Source organism: Pristiophorus japonicus, chromosome 1 (genome assembly GCF_044704955.1).
Source record: "Pristiophorus japonicus isolate sPriJap1 chromosome 1, sPriJap1.hap1, whole genome shotgun sequence".
Lineage (NCBI taxonomy): Eukaryota > Metazoa > Chordata > Chondrichthyes > Pristiophoridae > Pristiophorus > Pristiophorus japonicus.
The window spans coordinates 251,811,099-251,825,050 of record NC_091977.1 but is presented as its reverse complement, the minus strand read 5'-3'; the positions used below and the strand labels follow the sequence as shown (position 1 = coordinate 251,825,050).

General features: G+C 42.4%; 1 pseudogene; it reads left to right on the top strand.

Annotated features, from left to right (window-relative positions):
• The first annotated feature begins 8,256 nt into the window (after positions 1-8,256).
• LOC139278600 (5S ribosomal RNA) lies at positions 8,257-8,380 on the top strand (annotated as a pseudogene).
• The last annotated feature ends 5,572 nt before the right edge of the window (positions 8,381-13,952 follow it).

The following is a 13,952-nucleotide window of genomic DNA, read 5'->3' as shown; positions in this document are numbered from 1 at the left end:
GTGATGGGGCCTGTAATTTCTCAGCCAGTATTGATGACTACTCATGCTGCAGAATAGAGATGAGAGAAGATTCATTGAAGAGTATTATGTGCCCAATCAAAGAGGAAGCAGACTGCTGAAGAGGAGGAGACGTTACACCCAACGCATTTACAGGGATAAGCGATCATACCTGGACTTGTCCAATAGCACGTGCGTTAGAAAGGAGGTCATCAGTGAGATATGCCAGCTCATTAAGGGAGATCTGCAGCCTAACAGCATCATCAGGACCGTACTGCCCGTTGAGGTTAAGGTTACTGCGGCAGTTTCCTTCTATACATCGGGCTCCTTTCAGGCCTCAGCTGGTGACATTTGCTGCATCTTTCAGCACGCCATACATTGCTGCATTCGACAGGTGACTGAAGCCCTTTACGCACGCAGGATGGACTTTATAAACTTCCCTATGACCAGGGAGGTATAGAGTGAGAGGGCTTTGGAGTTCTCGTGAATAGCAAACTTCCTCAAGGTGCAGGGAGCAATAGACCATACGCACATCGCTCTGCGAGCACCTTTACAAGATGCAGAGGTTTACTGCAACTGAAAGGGATTTCACTCCCTGAATGTGCAGCTTGTTGTCGACCACAAGCAAATAATCATGGCCGTAAATGCAAATTTTCCAGGGAGCATCTATGATGCGCACATCTTACGTGAGAGCACTGTCTCTGACCTGTTTAACAGTCAGCCACAAGGTCACGGTTGGATGCTGGGGGATAAAGGATATGGCATTGCCAGCTGGCTCATGACCGCTCTGCGAAAGACTCAGACAGAAGCCGAGAAGCGCTACAATGAAAGCCATATAGCTACAGGCAATATCGTCGAAAAGACAATTGGAGTTCTGAAGCAGCGCTTCAGATGCCTGGATCACTCAGGAGGCAACTTACAATACCACCCTGAGCAGGTCGCTGAGTTCATTGTGGTGTGCCTCAAAGCCACTTCCCATAACCCTTCACTCCTCTATAGTTCAAGAATCTGTCTATCTCCGCCTTGAATATATTCAATGACCCAGCCTCCACAGCTCTCTGGGGTAGAGAATTCCATAGATTCGCGACTCTCTGAGAAGAAATTCTTCCTCATTTCCGTATTAAATGGGTGACCCCTTATTCTGAAACGATGCCCCCTAGTTCTAGATTCGCCCACGAGGGGAAACATCCTCTCAGCATCTACCCTGTCAAGCCCCCTCAGAATCTTGCATTGTTTCAATAAGATCACCTCTCATTCTTCTAAACTCCAATGAGTACAGGCCCAACCTGCTTTCCTCATAAGACAACCCATTCATCCCAGGAATCAACCTCGTGAATGTTCTCTGAGCTGCCTCCAATGCAAGTATACTCTTCCTTAAATAAGGAGACCAAAACAGTTGTAGCAAGACTTCCCTACTTTTATACTCCATCCCATTGCAATAAAGGGCAACATTCCATTTGCCTTCCTAATTACTTGATCTACCTGCATGCTAATTGTTTGTGTTTCATGTACAAGGACACCCAGATCCCTCTGTACCGCAGCATTCTGTAGTCTCTTTCTATTTAAATAATACTTTACTTTGCTTTTCTGTTCTTCCTACCAAAGTAGTTAACCTCACAGTTTCCCACATTATACGCCATCTGCCAAATTTTTGCCCACTCACTTAACCTGTCTATATCCCTTTGCAGACTCTTTGTGTCCTCTTCACAACTTGCTTTTCCACCTATCTTTGTATCATCAGCAAATTTGGCTACAATACACTCAGTCCCTTCATCCAAGTCATTAATATAGATTTTAAATAGTTGAGGCCCCAGCACTGAACCCTGTGGCGCCTCACTTGTTACTGCTTGTTAACCAGAAAATTACCCATTTATTCCAACTCTCTGTTTTCTGTTAGCATGGATAGAGGATTAGCTAACTAATATATTACCCCCAACCCCTGAGCTCTTGTGCAGTAACCTTCTATGTGGCGCCTGATCAAATGCCTTTCGGAAATCCAAATACACGACATCTACTGGTTCCGCTTCATCCATCCTGCTCATTACATCCTCAAAGAACTCTAATAAAGTTGTCAAACACAATTTCCCTTTTATAAAACCATGTTGATTGTATTATGATTTTCTAAATGTCCTACTACTACTTCCTTAATAATGGACTCCAGCATTTACCCAATGACAGATGTTAGGCTAACTGGCCTATAATTTCCTACTTTCTGTCTCCAGCTTTTCTTGAATAGGGACATTACATATACGGTTTTACAATCCGCTGGGACCTTTCCAGAATCTACGGAATTTTGGAAGATTACAACCAATGCTCCCACTATCTCTGCACTAACTTCTTTGAAGACCCTAGGATGCAAGCCATCAGGTCCAGGGTACTTGTCAGCCTTTAATCCCATTAGTTTGACTAGTACTTTTTCTCTCGTGATAATTGTTTTAATTTCCTTCCTCCCTTTTGCCCCCTAATGTTCTACTATTATTGGGCTGCTTTTAGTGTGTTCTGCAGTGAAGACATACAAAATATTTGTTCAAAGTCTCTGCCATTTCCTTGTTTACCATTATTAATTCACCAGTCTCATCCTCTAAGGGACCAACATTTACTTGAGCTACTCTCTTCCTTTTTATGTACTTGTAGAAGCTCTATCTATTTTTATGTTTCTTGCTAGTTTACTCTCACCATCTATTTTCTCCTTCTATACTTTTTTTTAGTCAGCCTTTGTTGGTTTCTATTAATTAATTGAAGCATTTATTCAATCGATATTTTAATTTTATTGTTTAATTATTTTATCTGTTCTAAATTATTAATTTAATAAGTACCATCAAGTTACAGTTTCTCAGCTCTTAATTTAAACCCCTTCCCTAACTTAGAAAGCAATTAAAAGCTATAATACTCACCAACCAATCACCTACCTGTTCTCCTGTGACATCACTCTTTGATTTTCTTTTTGCCACGCTCTTTATTCCAGCCCCTCTCCACTCTGGCTCTCGGCTCCCGCTCTTTTTAAATTGTTCATCATCTTGGACAGGGAGATGGGTTTGGGCTGGGGCTGAACTAGAGAGTGTAGCTTGTTTGGATTCTTCTACATGAAGTTTGGGGTCTGGAGATATAGTTGGGGAGGTCGGGGGGGACAGTAGAGTGATCTTCCTATTGGACTAGAAAAGAGGCTTGGTTTAGCCAGGTTGTCAGCTGCTGCTACTCAGTGTAACTGATAGCATTTGGGCCATAGCTGTGGGCAGCATATAAATCTGCTAACCTTTTAATCTGATTTCCTTTGAAAAGGATAATAACATTTATTCCAGTTAACAGATGTGTGTGAGAGGTCCCATACTACAATGCAGTTTCTCCTATCATCTTGTCAAAGACAATAAACATATTTATTGCAAAAGTAAAATACTGCGGATGCTGAAAATCTGAAATAAAAACAGAAAATGCTGGAAACACTCAACAGGTGAGGCAGCATCTGTGGAGAGAGAAACAGAGTTAACTTTTCAGGTCTGTGACCTTTCGTCAAAACTGGAAAAAGTTAGAGATATAACAGATTTTTAAGCAAATACAGGGGCAGGAAAAGGGAGGAGGGAAGGAAAGATCAAAAGGGAAGGTCTGTGGCAGGCAGGAGTGATTAAATGACAAAAGGGATGATGGTGTGAAAATTATTATTGTGTGCACAAGGAACATCAAAAGAAAATGGCCATATTCAAAAATTATGGCTACCCCCCGATCTGTACTTTTAGTTTGCTTATGTTTTCCGAACAATAAATCATTTCATCTGCATTCCACAGTGAGTTTTACTCAGTAAATGAAGAGAGTGCTAGCAGAATAGACACGGATCTTGCTCATGCTAAGAATAGGTTCAGTAAAATTTACTGTATCCATCAATTTTCTAACAGCTTAAGAATGGATTTTATACGTGGATCAGTGCAAATTCAAAAAGTGAAATTCAGAACTGGTGCTGTGGTTTGCTACATCAATGATAATATTTAGAGTTATTTTTCTCGCCCAGGAAGGCAATCCAAGCGAGTACAAGCACTGTGATATTTTTCCATCACTTGTGTGCAGCAGTGAGATGTTGACCACTCCTTGAACAGAAAACTCGTATCTTTACAGACTCATTCTTGCTAAGAAATTGAAATTGAGGCTTTGAGGCCGTTGTAATTGATACACCTGCGTTACATCTTCACTGTGCTATATCTTCACTGTTCTACATAAGAACATAAGAAATAGGAGCAGGAGTTGTCCATACGGCCCCTCGAGCCTGCTCCACCATTTAATATGATCATGACTGCTGCAATCATGGACTCAGGTCCACTTTCCTGCCCGCTCCCCATAACCCCTTATTCCCTTATCAGTTAAGAAACAGTCTATCTCTGTCTTAAATGTATTCAATGACCCAACTTCCACAGCTCTCTGAGGCAGCGAATTCCACAGATTTACAACCCTCAGAGAGAAGAAATTCTTCCTCATCTCAGTTTTAAATGGGCGGCCCCTTATTCTAAGATTGTGCCCTCTAGTTCTAGTCTCCCCCATCAGTGGAAACATTCTCTCTGCATCCAACTTTTCAAGCCCCCTCATAATCTTATACATTTCATAACATTAGAACCTAAGAAATAGGAGCAGGAGTAGGCCATATGGCCCCTCGAGCTTGCTCCGCCATTCAATAAGCTCATGGCTGATCTGATCATGGACTCAGCTCCACTTCACCGCCCGCTCCCCATAACCCCTTATCCCCTTATCGTTTAAGAAACTGTCTATTTCTGTCTTAAATTTATTCAATGTCCCAGCTTCCACAGCTCTCTGAGGCAGCGAATTCCACAGATTTACAACCCTCAGAGAGAAGAAATTTCTCCTCATCTCTGTTTTAAATGGGCGGCCCCTTATTCTAAGATCATGCCCTGTAGTTCTAGTCTCCCCATCAGTGGAAACATCCTCTCTGCATCCACCTTGTCAAGCCCCCTCATAATCTTACACGTTTTGATAAGATCACCTCTCATTCTTCTGAATTCCAATGAGTAGAGGCCCAACCTACTCAACCATTCCTCATAAGTCAACCCCCTCATCCTCGGAATCAACCTAGTGAACCTTCTCTGAACTGCCTCCAAAGCAAGTATATCCTTTCGTAAATATGGAAACCAAAACTGCATGCAATATTCCAGGTTTAGCCTCAGCAATACCTTGTATAGCTGTAGCAAGACCTCCCTGCTTTTAAACTCCATGCCCTTTGCAATAAAAGCCCAAGATTCCATTGGCCTTCCTGATCACTTGCTGTACCTGCATACTATCCTTTTGTGTTTCATGCATCAGGACCCCCAGGTCCCGCTGTACTGCAGCACTTTGCAATCTTTCTCCATTTAAATAATAACTTGCTCTTCGATTTTTTTTATGCCAAAGTGCACGACCTCACACTTTCCAACATTATACTCCATCTGCCAAATTTTTGCCTACTCACTTAGCCTGTCTACTTCCTTTTGCAGGGTTTTTGTGTCCTCCTCACACATTGCTTTTCCCTCCCATCCTTGTATCATCAGCAAACTTGGCTACATTACACTCAGTCCCTTCATCCAAGTCGTTAATGTACATTGTAAATAGTTGGGGTCCCAGCACTGATCCCTGCGGCACCCCACTAGTTACTGATTGCCAACCCGAGATTGAACCATTTATCCCGACTCTCTGTTTTCTGTTAGTTAGCCAATCTTCTATCCATGCTAGTATATTACCCCCAACTCTGTGAAATGTTATCTGTGCAGTAACCTTTTATGTGGCACCTTGTCAAATGCCTTTTGGAAGTCCAAATACACCACATCCACTGGTTCCCCTTTATCCACCCTGTTTGTTACATCCTCAAGGAATTTCAGCAAATTTGTCAAACATGACTTCCCCTTCATAAATCCATGCTGACTCTCCCTGACTGATTTATACTTTTCCAAATGTCCTGCTACTGCTTCTTTAATAATGGACTCCAACATTTTCCCAACTACAGATGTCAGGCTAACTAGTCTATAGTACCCTGCTTTTTGTCTGTCTCCTGTTTTGAACAGGGGCATTACATTTGCAGTTTTCCAATCTGATAGGAACCTCCCCAGAATCCAGGGAATTTTGGTAAATTTCAACCAATACATCTACTACCCCTGTCACTACTTCTCTTTAGACCCTAGGATGCAAGCCATCAGGTCCAGGGGATTTATCCACCTTTAGTCTCATTATCTTACTGAGTACCACCTCCTTAGTGATTGTGATTGTGTTAAGTTCCTCTCTCCCCCGCCCCCGCCCCCCATAGCCCCTTGACAATCCACTGTTGGGATATTTTTAGTGTCCTCTACCGTAAAGATTGATACAAAATATTTGTTCAGAGTTTCTGCCATCTCCATGTTCGCCATCACTAATTCCCCGGTCTCGTCTAAGGGTCCAACATTTACTTTAGCCACTCTTTTCTTTTTTATATACCTGTAGGAACTCTTGCTATCTGTTTTTATATTTTACATCTTCACTGTTCTATATCTTCACTGTTCTACATCTTCACTACACTACATCATGCCATGATGGAGAATGGAGTCATTTCATTGGAGAGCTAGCTCAATAAAACAGAGTATTCATTTACATCTAGTTATGCATTTCAGTGAATTGTGGTTGAATTTTAAGTTGTAATTCTGCTTATTTACAGGAGCAGCCAAGGTTTCATGCACATGAAACTGACCAGAACCAAAGATAAATACATCTTGGGACAGAACAGCCTTCCATTTGACAGCATTCCTGAGGTTATACACTACTATACCACCAGAAAGCTACCAATTAAAGGAGCAGAGCATTTATCACTGCTCTACCCTGTAACTGTGCGAACACTATAAAATCTTTACTCAGCTTAGCTCCTTCCTATGGATGGGAGATTGACCAATTACTTTAAACTGCATGGATTGGGCTGGTCACCACCAAGTGGCCCTATTGTGTATTTCAGAGATATTATGGAGACTGGATACTGCAGACTAATATTGTGTGTTTCCTGTGTGAACACTAACATTTATCTTGTGGTACACTATTGCTGCACTATTGCATGAATATGATTTTATTCAAAAAAACACCTAATTCAACTCAAAATTGTTACCAATACTTTATTAATCGACTGAAATATTGAAATTCTTCCGTGAAAGTGTCTGAAGTTAGTAAAATTTGATATATATGGTGTTCATTACACTATACCCTGAATAACGATGCAGATAGCTCTGAACTTGGTGATTATTTATGAGGATTTGTAAATACTGTGGCTAAATATAAATACATCACCGTGCTTTTTACTTTCAGACAAAAGAAAATGTATTTCACTTTGCGTTGGATATTGATATTTTCATTAATATCGATGATGGATTACAAAAGAAAATAAAATACACTCATGATAAAGGAGGAACTTGCGCCTTATGTCCTCTGGACATGCCAACGTGCTTCACACGCAATGAATTCCTTTCAGAGTGCAGTCACTATTATATTGTAGGCAAACACAGCAGCCAATTTGTTCACAGCAGCAGCATCATCATCATAGGCAGTCCCTCAGAGTCGAGGAACATAAGAACATAAGAATTAGGAACAGGAGTAGGCCATCTAGCCCCTTGAGCCTGCTCCGCCATTCAACAAGATCATGGCTGATCTGGCCGTGGACTCAGCTCCACTTACCCGCCCACTCCCCGTAACCCTTAATTCCCTTATTGGTTAAAAATCTATCTATCTGTGACTTGAATACATTCAATGAGCTAGCCTCAACTGCTTCCCTAGGCAGAGAATTCCACAGATTCACAACCCTCTGGCAGAAGAAATTCCTTCTCAACTCGGTTTTAAATTGGCTCCCCCGTATTTTGAGGCTGTGCCCCCTAGTTCTAGTCTCCCCGACCAGTGGAAACAACCTCTCTGCCTCTATCTTGTCTATCTCTTTCATTATTTTAAATGTTTCCATAAGATCACCCCTCATCCTTCTGAACTCCAACGAGTAAAGACCCAGTCTACTCAATCTATCATCATAAGGTAACCCTCTCATCTCCGGAATCAGCCTAGTGAATCGTTTCTGTACCCCCTCCAAAGCTAGTTTATCCTTCCTTAAGTAAGGTGACCAAAACTGCACGTAGTACTCCAGGTGCGGCCTCACCAATATCCTACACAGTTGCAGCAGGACCTCCCTGCTTTTGTACTCCATCCCTCTCGCAATGAAGGCCGACATTCCATTCGCCTTCCTGATTACCTGCTGCACCTGCAAACTAACTTTTTGGGATTCATGCACAAGGAGCCTACGGCCACACTAGTCTGAAAAAAAAACGCCCGATCTCGTCTGATCTTGGAAGCTAAGCAGAGTCAGGCCTGGTTAGTACTTGGATGGGAGACTGCCTGGGAATACCAGGTGCAGTAGGTCCAAAAAGAGTTTCATGCACAAGGACCCCCAGGTCCCTCTGCACCATAGCATGTTGTAATTTCTCCCCATTCAAATATTCCCTTTTACTGTTTTTTTTTCCAAGATGGATGACCTCACATTTTCCGACATTGTATTCTATCTGCCAAACCTTAGCCCATTCGCTTAACCTATCTAAATCTCTTTGCAGCCTCTCTGTGTCCTCTACACAACCCGCTTTCCCACTAATCTTTGTGTCATCTGCAAATTTTGTTACAATACACTCTGTCCCCTCTTCCAGGTCATCTATGTTTCTTGTAAACAGTTGTGGTCCCAGCACCGATCCCTGTGGCACACCACTAACCACCGATTTCCAACCCGAAAAGGACCCATTTATCCCGACTCTCTACTTTCTGCTAGCCAGCCAATTCTCTATCCATGCTAATACATTTCCTCTGACTCCGCGTACCTTTATCTTCTGCAGTAACCTTTTGTGTGGCACCTTATCGAATGCCTTTTGGAAATCTAAATACACCACATCCATTGGTACACCTCTATCCACCATGCTCGTTATATCCTCAAAGAATTCCAGTAAATTAGTTACAGGACTTGCTTCCACTCTTAGAATGAGTCCTTAGGTGTCTGAACAGTCCAATATGAGAGCCACAATCCCTGCCACAGGTGGGACAGACAGTCGTTGAGGGTAAGGGAGGGTGGGACAGGTTTGCCGCGCGTTCCTTCCGCTGCCTGCGCTTGTTTTCTGCATGCGCTCGGCAATGAGACTCGAGACGCTCAGCGCCCTCCCGGATGCACTTCCTCCACTCAGGATGGTCTTTGGCCAGGGACTCCCAGGTGTCTATGAGGGTGCTACGCTTTATCAGGGAGGCTTTGAGGGTGTCCTTGTAATGTTTCCTCTGTCCACCCTTGGCTCATTTGCCATGAAGGAGTTCGGAGTAGAGCGTTTGCTTTGGGAGTCTCATGTCTGGTATGCGGGCAATGTGGCCTGCCCAGCGGAGCTGATCAAGTGTGGTCAGTGCTTCAATGCTGGGGATGTTGGCTTGGTCGAGGACACTAATGTTGGTGCATCTGTCCTCCCAGGGGATTTCTAAGATCTTGCGGAGGCATCGTTGGTGGTATTTCTCCAGCGACTTGAGGTGGCTACTGTACATGGTCCATGCCTCTGAGCCATACAGGAGCGTGGGCATTACTACAGCCCTGTAGACCATGAGCTTGGTGGCAGCATCACACAAGCAGTAAATTAGGTAAATAACCAGTTAAGTTCTTTTGGCGGTGCTGTTTGAAGGGGAAATGTTGGTCAGGGCATCTTTGAATAATGCCATGGGATCTTTTATGTCCACCTTAGATGACAGAGCCTCAGTTTAATGTCTCATCTCAAAGGCAGCGCCTCCAACAATACAGCACTCTTTCAGTGCTGCACTAAAATGTCAGCCGAGATTGTGTTCAAGTTGCTGGAGTGGGGCTTCAACTCATTATCTACTGACTCAGGCAAGCGTGGTACTAATCAACATTGCTAGAAGATGGCTACTTTTTGAGAGATCAAGTCATGGGTTCTTGTACACTTAATTAAAATCACAAGATTGTCCAAGTTCATAGATTCGTAGAATTGTACAGCACAGAAGGAGGCTATTCAACCCATCGAGTCTGCGCCGGCTCTCTCGAAGAGCAATCCAATCAGTCCCACTCCCCCGCTCTTTCCCCATAGCCTGAGATTTTTTCTCCTTCAAGTATTTAAGTTGAGGCAAGCAGTTCAGGCTAAGCCTCTTATTGCAGTCACTAATTTGAAATCTTAGCAATTTTTGAATCTACGAATTCAAACTAAGCAAGTTTCAGATTGAAGTCTTGAATGTTCCCACTCTCCCAAAGAGAATAAGTAGTAATAATCTGATCTGAGTACCAAATAACTATATATAAATTAGCCTATTGTATTCAAAGTAAATATTTATGCAGGGTTATGTTTAATTTTACAGAATGCCATTAAATGAAGCTTCTAACTGCAAGGCACTGTCATCAAAAGTTGAGAGTAAAAATTAAAATGCATTGCCACGAGTATGACCCACTGTGCAAGTGTTGTACGTATCTTTGCTATCCCCTGTTGTTTGTTTTTAAGTTATCTGCCATGATTTTTATTGTGCTAACTATACAACTAGATTATTTTAAATGCATGCACCCTTGTGCTTGTCCTGATGCAACAGAGGCATGCATGTTAGCTCAACAATACTTGCCCCATCAATTTGTTCATTTGTTTGTACCAGTTTGGTTTTGTATCAGCATCACATTACATTGGAGCTGTTGTGAAGTGATTCCTCAGATTCTGAAGTCCCAAAGATCATTATCTGGAGTTAAAATAGATTTGCAAAGGCGCGGAATAATGCTTGTTCATGAACTGAGTGGTTTTCTCTCCCTATAATATATATTTGCATTGATGGGGAAATTATAGTAGCTAATAATGTACGCGCAAAACAAAAGCAGCTTTCAGCATATTTAAAAATCTATTTTGTATGGTTTGGATATCTGAGCCAGTTTTCTATCAAAACTTGCAAATCTATAATATATTAAGAATCTTGACATAGAAATTCGATAAAGCCTAAAAGTGGGCGGTGCCACCGCGGGGCGCGATTTGCTCATGCCTGTAAAAAGATGGCAGACAGCGCCATTGTTTTGATGCTGCCTGCTGATTTGAATGCTTGGAGGACACAGTCAGGTGACCAACACGCTGCGTCAGACAGTGTGCTCAGCAGGAGGCCCAATGGAGTGTGACCAAAGCATCCCTGGAGTGAGTGCCTTTTCTTAAAGCAAGTTTGTCATTTTAGAAAGCAACCACGAGCCCTTAAAGTGGAACTGCCGTCTGGGGAAAAAAAAATCATTTGGAAATTGGCAGTTTCTAGCCCATGGAGCTCAACTGCCTTCTGGGGGGAAACTCATACCAAACTAGGCAGCCTGCAACTCTTAAAGCTGAACTGCCTTCTGCACATAAAAAAATGGTAAAAGTGTTTCAGTACTAACACGGATGGCTCAACAGCCCAGGGAAGGGGCACCCAGAGTCTCGCGTATAGCACTCCGGCTTTGTGCAGGGAGTCAAAAATGGAAGACAGGCCCTCTAAGCACGGGAGGCCTCCAGAAAGAAGGATGTGGGACCAAATCGCCGAGGCCATCACTGCCAGTAGTGTCACCCCCATCACCTGGCTCCGCTCCCAAAGAAGCTTCATGACTTCAGACCAGTGGTCAAAGTCAGTGAATGCATCTTCAAAATCTGTCTCCTCCCAACTGCACCACTGGCCTCGCACACTGCCCATTGCACGACCCCATCCCCCATCACTCACCTCCCAACAATCTGTACCAAAAACAAGGCACACATCACATTCCTAGCTTCGCCTCACACTCTTGGAGGAGACAGTGATGGCCATTCTTGGCAGCTGTATGGCTGAGCCCTTGTCCAGCAGGTGGGCTGAAAGAATTCAAGATGCTGGTATCCTCATAGTTCCCCTACTTCTCACATCCCACTTCATCCCCATCCCAAGTGCGATGTAAGAAGCGCTGACAGCATCCCTGCAGTGCTGCTACACACACGTTCTTCCATGTGTAGTTAGGACAGGGTGTGATGACGTGCAGCGATGTCCAACATCGCAGTTATGTGTCAAATCAGGCGTTGAGCGCTGATTGGCATTACCATCTATACATCTGGCAAAGGCAGCGCTGTCCACATCACCAAAATGGCAGCCGCCACTTTTTGCAGAAAAACACCGTTAACGGTCGGCAGTAAAGTAGGGAATTTCTAGGCCCTTGTATCTACGCACACTTCATTTCAACTTTTTGCATTGTGGCCACATTTATAATGGACACTGCAAGTGTAAGTGTAAATCACGCTGTCGAATGGAAGTGTTGCAGCACTGTCGCTGGTGGGAGGATGTCATTATAGCAAGACAAGTTTACATAAAAAGACTTGCATTTATATAATGCCTTTCATGTGCTCAGGACATCCCAGAGCATTTACACCCAACAAAGTACAGTTGAAGTGTAGGAAACATGGCAGCTAATTTATGCACAGCCAAGTCCTACAAACAGAAATGTGTTTTTAGTTTTGTATGCTACTTATGCACGATTAATTAGTATAATAAAAGGAAATAATGCACAATTTTGCAACAATATTTGCTTTACATCACCGTTGCAAAATATTTTTATTGGGTAACAAAAATCAGCTCCTTTTATATTCCATAAGTTGTCTTCCTTCTACTTTGGGGTTTTGTGAAATTTCTGCTGATTTTTATTGGAATCTATATTAGATAATTGAATTTCAAGAAAATTCTCAATTTGTTCACAGTGACTATTTTTTGCAAAATGCTCAGTTGGACTCCCATCAGTCAACCTAGACCATCAGTCGTAGCTGATGCCAAGTTGTCATAATAAAGGAAAGATTTTGGTTTACTGAATGACACGATAAAATGAGCTGCCAAATATAAAAAGTTTTGACTTTCACAATGGGGGCTATGCCCACCAACCTTGGACCTTAGTCACTGTCCTCGATATCAAGGAAAATTATTATTTAACGGCCAAATTTTTTTCTTCAGGCTATGTTTCACAGTGAGCAATCTACCTCTCTACCTCTCACGTCTTTGTTTAGTTACACGGGCATTGGTTGATTACACTTGAAAAGAAATTATGTCCATTTTTACCGGTGGTGATGAATTGGGCAAAGCTGATGGATAACGGCAGGAACCATTAATGTAACTGCAGATATTTAGGATCCAGGCATTACTTGGCACACAAAAAAAATAAATTGTTTTATTTATGCCTGGTGGGAAAAAAAAAAGTTTAAGAGATATTCTACCTTTTGTTGACCTACAAGGAGTAGAATGGCTCCCACCATCCCCAGTACACACTTTACCTTCTTCCCAATCTCCATCTGTTCTGTTCACTTTGAATTGATTTTCAGGAGTAACCGTGATTGATGGTGCTCAAACAGCTGAGAATAAACACTTTTGCATAATTTCCTATCTGGGCAAGATCACTGCATCTCTGAAGGTAATAACAATAGGATTGTCAGATTGCGTCACAAAATTTTCCTTCAGAATACACTTGTTGTTATTACTTTGTGCAAATTGTTTTGTGCACATTTATGGTTATTAAAGAAACAGCTGTGTTTTCAAACCATTGTTGAATTTTGACATAAAACCTGGATCCTAACACATAGTTGGCAATGGATTAAGGCTGTAAGTCATTCTCCTTATCTCCATAAACAACTCATGTTCCTCTTTTGTAGTCAAGACCTCCTCAAAGTTATTTTATTGAATTTCTGCTTTGTAAGTTTCTATCATCCTTCATGTAACACACCAAAAATAACTGCTACCAAGATCAGAGGTGACAAAATGTTTGAGAGTTTTAAAAGAATTAATGAGTGTTTGTTGTTCAAACATTGCACGCTGAAGACGAAACCACTTCAGTTTGTTTACTCTATTGCATCTCTGGCCTGAAGCCTCTCACCTGACCATGCTGATACCCTCAGTCAGTGTGAAGAGCCTATTACTAGGCACCATGTTTCCTCGGTGTTACAGCACACAGTCATTTTTGCCAGATATGA